We start from the raw sequence: 6,957 nt of genomic DNA on the forward strand, positions 1-6,957 counted from the left end.
TGGTTCCCACATTCCCGTCATTGCACCAAGGGACAACCATGTCGACTACTTCAATCGAAAAGGTTTCCACTCTATTTTGCTGCAACTAACTGTATCTGCTAATTGTTCAATATGGAATTTTGATGTTGGATGGGCCGGATCAGTGGATGACTCCTTGAATTTCACTAGAAGTGAGCTAGGACAAAGATGTGCAAAAGGGGAGCTAGGCAACTGTTGTCTAGTTGGTGATTGCGCTTATCCGTCATGGCCATATATGCTAGTGCCTTTCAAAGGGTGCAAAGAAGGACTGTCACACCTCAAGTACTACTGGAATTTCATTCAATCAAGTATAAGGATGCCAGTTGAGAGAGCTTTTGGAATGTTGAAGGCAATGTTTAGAATTTTGTTAAAAAGATGTGACATGAATCTACGCTATGTGCTAGATCTTGTAGCAGCTTGTCTTGTGCTTCACAACCTTTGTATTTTCCATGGAGAATCTTGTGATATGGAGTGGGTGTGGGAGGCAGAAGCAGAACTGACGGGTCACAATGGGCGTGCGGCAGAGGATCGAAGAGTAGGTGCTACATCCATGATGGAGCTTATGGCAACACGGGAGGTCAGAATAGAGGAGGCTATGGAGCGTGCTCAAGGCAGCGATGAAGGAGGTTCCAATGACCTTGGAGTAGGCTGCGAGAGGCGAGACAATATTGCAAAGGCAATGTACAAAGAGCAGGCACGGATCAATGTCCAAGAAATTTTTGGAAATGAGGCTTTAGAGGAAGTAGAGTCATCATCATCTTCAAGTTAGAGATTTTGTAACAAATGCAATCAATTTAATAATTTTTATGCTATGGTTTGTACTATGCTTTATTGATGCAAATGCTAAATGCTTCTTCCTTTCAATCTTTGTTCTGCTGCCGCCTAATGTTCACACAAGACGGCGGAAGAAATTCGAGTTACTTTTTCTTCCACCCTCTATGTGAACAAATGGGTGGCGGAAGTGTGCATTATATTACTCTACCACCCGGAAAAGCAACTTTTGGAGCCTCCCTTCCGCCTCCTCAATGTGAACCCAGCCTAAGTTAACTCTCCCGTAAAACTAGTCGAAGGGCTTTTAAAAAAAAAGGGAAATGCAAAATAGGCCTAAAAAATGTTATTTGCTTAATTCTCCAGTACAAAGGCCTTAATTACAGTGGGCCTTCCGCTGCCCGCTGGCGCTTTGGAAGTTGGCGCGTGAAGCTCAGATAGCGGGGCAGCCGCGGGATTTCCCGAAGACTGTGTGTGTGTGTGTGTGTGTGTGAGAGAGAGAGAGAGAGAGAGAGAGAGAGAGAGAACTCTTCCACTCGAGAGGTTTTTCTATATAATACAGCTGCAAGCAGCAGATTTTCCATCAGCCAGCTTCCGTCTGCTCCAAAATGGAGGATTTCAGAAGTGTGATTGAGGAGATAAGGGCTAATAAATTTGGTATTGGTTCTTTAAAGAACAATCCATTGGCAGTGGACATGCATGAATCCATTCGTCATCTTGCCGCTGAGCTGTATCATAAGGATCTTCATTTCGTGATGGAGCTTGTGCAGGTAAAACGTCAAGGGTTTCTGAGGTTATCTATGGTTTCGTTAATGAAGCTATATATGCATGTGGGTTAAAGTACACATTAACACTCACTTGACATACTGGGTCAAAGTCGATCGATATGTGCAGAGGTTGCTGCATAAGTTCTTACCTTGCCTCATTGTATGCCTTTGGGAGAATGCTGATGACAATGTCTATGCGGAAGGAGTGGTACCAGAGCTAGAGTTCGTGTTGGTTGAGGCAGATATTGCGGGAGCAGGAGTGGACTGGACGCTCCTTGTTTTGAACAATGAGGTCGGCTTTTCCAGAGCCAATGTGGAGTCTTTGTGCAGTATAGGGCGCTCTACCAAGAAAGGCAGGCGGGAAAGTGGATACATTGGAGAAAAAGGTGACAAGTACTGACTCCATATATGATGAATAAGGACGTATTGTGCAACTACAGAGTGTGTCCATGATAGGATTAAACCTCGCTACAGGGCACCCACTATTGGACAGTGATGATACTGATGGGTCAATACTATGCTTGATGAAGCTGATCATGGCTATATCGTCTGATGGATGATTCACCAGTTAACACTTTGCATATTCATTTAGAGTTTAATTTGGGCTTTTGATGGAACCATCTAGGCATATGTGTGTGCATTAGAGAACTAATTGTCATAGTCAATAATGTACTTAGTCGATTTGCCTAGCTTTTCCTTTGAAATGTTATAGCCTAAACATTGATGGGATCAAGGTTGTGGATGGCTCATTACAATATAGGAGAACCCTAACCTCTCCAGTACCATGCATTGTTTTGGTAGGAGAAAGCGCTTTGGGGTTGAAGCAGGCAAATGGGTTGAGAGTTATCTCCACCTTTCAATTGATCAACAAAGATGGTCCTTTCTTGCCTTGCATTTTAAAGCATGGCAAATTCAAGCTTATGGAAAAGTTGTCATGGGAAGAGTTTCCTCTGAAGGTTGAGGTTTATTTGAAGCAACTGTCTTGTTAAGGAATAAAGAAGTAGACGGCGAGAATTAAAATGATTGAATTGAATTGCCTTCTAGCTTTGTAAGGAATGCATTCACGGTAGATTGAAAAGAGGTTTCTCCGGTACCTCTAATCAGCTCTGAGGTGTAAATGCATTAGGATTTTTGTGTCTGTAATGACTCCTTATGTGAAAGGGATGTTTGTAGTTTCCATGGATTTTCTCATGATTATCTTCGGTCAAAACAATGCTTTGTTTTTGTTTTACTACAAATTATAAAGAAATGATTTCTTGTCCCTTTTGTATGTATGTTCTGAAGTTGAATAGTCATTTATCCTGGTTTATGCAGGTATTGGATTCAAAAGTGTGTTTTTGGTTACTCATACTCAGATAATTATAAGCAAAGGATATTGCATTCGGTTTAATGATGCCCCCACACAAGATACAGAGCTTGGATATATTGTGCCAGAATGGGCAGATTCACCCACAGATGGTGAGCTTTGTGAACTTTTCGAGACAAATGAATCGGAGCTTCCTAACACAATTATTGTGCTGCCAATTCGTCAAGACAAGGTGCAAGCCATGTGTGAGCAGCTTTTTGAGCTCTCTCCTCGGCTTGTGCTGTTCTTAAACAAAATAGATAAGCTCTCTGCTCGCCAGATTGACAGAAGTTCCTTAATAGTGTCCAAGAGCATGGTAGTGCAGCGTGATGTGACGGCCCCTTCACAAGAGTGTGCTGGGATGGTTCCAAATAACTGCAACTATTCAATGGTGCATCTATCTTGTTCAAAAGGAGAAGCTGCCTATCATGTGTGGAAGCAAGAGTTCCCTGTCGAGGCAAACCATGAGGTGGACCACAGGCGTGATGTGCAGACATGGAATATGACTCTTGCCTTTCCATTGGAAGATTATGATTTGGATGCTACCGAGCCGGATATTTATGCTTTTTTGCCAACAAAGATTGTGGCTGGGTTTCCCTTCATCATCAATGCAGACTTCTTCCTTGTCTCTTCTCGAGACACATTACGCTTTGACAGTCAGTGGAATAAATGCATCCTTGCGTGCATTCCCCAGGCATTTGTGACAGCATTTATGTTCTTTCTCAGGTCTGCGGAGATTGAATTGCCTGAAATTGGTTTGAGGGATGTGTATAGATACATCCCTTCTGATAAACTCTATGTAGAGGAGTTTGAGTTTGTCAGAGCCATCATACTCAGACAGATTATGGCCCATAATGCAATTCTCTGTGATTCAGCTGTTGGCCAGCATTTTCCTTTGAGTCCTGGTGTAGCAACAGACAATGGAGTGACAAGTGCAGGGCCAGGCCAGAGTTCTTGCACATTTTTCTTCTGCCAGCCTGCTTTGGTACGTACTATTGATCCAAACTTCAGGTGCCTGCTCAAGGAAGCACACAATGCAAAGATTCAACCTCCAAAACTTCTAACACTACAGAGAGTATATATAGTGGATGAGGATGTACAGGAAGACTATGAGGAGGTGCTGAAAACTTTGGAAGTCTTGCCTTTTACTCCTGACCTCTATATTCTTTGTTTAGGGAGTCCAAATTGGCTGATGAGTTTGCCAGACACCCTGTATGTGGAGCTGCTCAGGTCATTATCTAAGGATCTAATTGACTCTGATAGATTAAAACCTTTGCCCTTGGTGAAATACCTTGATCATCAGAACAAGGTCACACTCTTAGCTCCAAGTGATAGTGAAGCTATCTCCGTTTACATTTCGCAAAAGCATAAAGATGTAGTCATCTTGTCCCATTGGACACCGATCTTTCAGCGCTGGTTGAGTGTGCATTTCATGCCAAATAGTACTGTGAGAGCAGCTATGGGGGCCTCCAATGATACATTCTCTTTAGTATGTCGATGGTTGAAGAAGGTTGCCAATATTCAGCAGCTCTCCGTCAAGACTTATGCAGAGAAACTGGCAAGCATTTGCAAAGAGATGCATGAGAAGACACATGATGAACCATCTTTAGCCTTGGGTTTGATGCATTTCTTACTGCATGCTATCCAGGATGGGTATCTTTTAAAAGAAGATTGCGACAGCATCTTTTCTGAGATGCCTGTGCTTGATCGTTCAGGCGATGTTTATTACAATTTCAAGGGGCCTATTTTTCTTCCACCTTCAGTTTCCAAGTGGCCCAAATATCTGTTGAATAATACTTGGGAAGAAGACATTGTTTTCCTCTCTGAATCATATTTGGAGCTTCCAGCTATTATGGCAGATGAAATTGGGCCGGATTGTGTCACTCAGTTTTTGCGACAGGCAGTAAATGCAAAGGACTTGTTTGATTTAACCACACCCCTGGTTTCTTCTCCATACCTTCCCCGTGGGGACTAACAGCGAGTGATGTGAAACTGTTCCTTTCCTGGGTCCAAGGTTTAAAATACATTTCCGCTGGCTTAAAGACAAGCTTACAAGAATCATACTGGGTGAAAACAGTCGAACACGGGAACAAGAAACCCTCCATGGTGTTTTTGGATTCAGGTGGGCAGTGGAGCAATCTGCGTACTCGCAGGGATGTCCCTTTTGCAGACTCAAGGTTTTATGGAGATTTGCGTCCCCTTTGCGCAATCCTCAGTGAGCTAGGCTTGGTGACAAAAGTCGAAGATGGGGCTGCTGCTGCTGCAAATCACATCCAATGGCTCTCCAAAACGGGCTTCTTCGAGGTGCAGACTGACACAGCAATCAGGTGGTATAGGTATTTGTGATCTCGTGGCTGGATGGGGTGGGTTAAAAGCCACAACTTGAGATTAATTTGGGTTCTGGATTGCCGGCGAGGATCATCGTTGGGCTCATGGAGGAGTGCAAGTGAGTGTGTGATAAGTGATAGTGGAGGACTCTTCCATGACAGTTTTTGTGCTGAACAAGTATTACAAGGATGAGGGGGTGCTAAAGTTTTTCAAGGACAACATGGGAGTAGCAGCTACACCTGGGACAGAGAAGTATTGTCAGCTGTGGGTGGATTGGGGAGAGAAAAGGGGGATGGTGAACGACCAAGAATGTCAAAATGCATGGTGTATAATTGCCAAGGGATGGGACTTCTTGTCTAGAAATGCAAGAGGGGAAGTGCAAGTCTTTGCTGCAAGATGCAGAATCCCCTGCCAGACCTCAGGAACCGAACATGAAGTTGCTATGGTAGATCTAGCTCGGCCTGCGGAAGTCTTGTATGGTGATAACGTCATTCTGGCTGATGTATTCAGTCGGGCCTACCCTTCTCCGAAGTTCGCATGGTATCCAAGAAGTGCTGTCGTGGCCTGGTGGGTGGAGGACTTGGTCAGGTGATACGAAAGCCTTGGAGTGAAGCGCTTATCTCAGTCGCTGATGGGTGCAGGTCCTGGTACATTTACAAGCAAGATTCAGAGACCTCCTGTGGTGAGACGTAGGAACGAGATAGGGAGAGGAATGTTCAGAGCAATACTGGGGTATTTAGCTGATCCGAAGCACCGGCTAACCGTGCAAGCTAGGAAAAGAATGGTGATGCAGCTAAAGAACGTGGAGTTGTGCCTGGTGGATGAGGTGGGGGAGGTGGAGTGCAAGGTGCTTGCAGGTGGGAAGATGTATATTGCCAAGAGAGCTGCACATGTGAGGTGGGAAAAGGGCGAAAAGAAGATTTATATCTCACTGCCGAGCGGGTGCAGCGATGCTGAGGTTGCATATGAGCTGGTGGCAGAGGTGGCAAAGGGAGTGGTAGGAGGGGAAAGAGTCCTTTTGGTAGAAGGCTTGCAAGAGTTACTGCTTTCAGCTGCTGGCTACCATTTTGATGATAGTTCAGTGAAGCATCTTCTCAGCTTGCGCAACTTGCGGCTAACTCTTGAAGATGATCTGCTTGTGAGGCAGGAACAAATTAAAGAGATTGCAACACACTTAGTATAGAGTCTGCTATGCTTTTCTGCTACTGATTTGAGATGGCATTTTGGTCGTATGGGTTCTGCCTGCATCAACTTGAAGATGTGCAGGTGCTTGTTATGAGTAGTTTTGTATGGAGTTCTTGTTGACCTGCTTTCCAAATATGTTGCTATGCATCTTAGGATGGACAAGAGCTTTGTGGGCGTCTAAGCATCCCCCATGCCCGTGCTTGCATCAATCTGGGGGCTTAATGTGTTTGTGTGCCCTTATTTTCTTTGGTCAGGAAAAATGTTTAGTGGCAACCCCTGTTGGTAGTTAGGTACATAAGGTGGTGGTCACGCGAGGGCTCAGTTATCCGTTTGGGTAACTGAGGCTACTGAGCCTCATTGAATGACTGATAACTGAGCTATGGCCACGGTCATGCTCGAGAGTCAACAAAAGTTGCATGGAGGATATTACCTTTCCTAGCAGGTAGAGAGAGAGAGGATCTAGAGAGAGAGCGTTGATTCCTTTGAAAGATGCCCGTATTAAATGTATTACAAACCCCCCTAATGCAACTATGCCAAAATCGGCAC

At 44.4% G+C, this 6,957-nt stretch overlaps 1 pseudogene across 1 annotated transcript; it reads left to right on the forward strand.

The window, feature by feature from the left end:
* Window positions 1-1,164: 1,164 nt before the first annotated feature.
* LOC147457989 (uncharacterized) lies at window positions 1,165-6,573 on the forward strand (annotated as a pseudogene). Its single transcript, XR_015188175.1, has 3 exons — window positions 1,165-1,556; window positions 1,681-1,939; window positions 2,868-6,573. The product of XR_015188175.1 is annotated as an uncharacterized LOC147457989 (transcript).
* The last annotated feature ends 384 nt before the right edge of the window (window positions 6,574-6,957 follow it).

The sequence above is a fragment of the Adiantum capillus-veneris genome, chromosome 5 (genome assembly GCF_014529385.1).
Source record: "Adiantum capillus-veneris isolate H3 chromosome 5, ASM1452938v2, whole genome shotgun sequence".
Lineage (NCBI taxonomy): Eukaryota > Viridiplantae > Streptophyta > Polypodiopsida > Polypodiales > Pteridaceae > Adiantum > Adiantum capillus-veneris.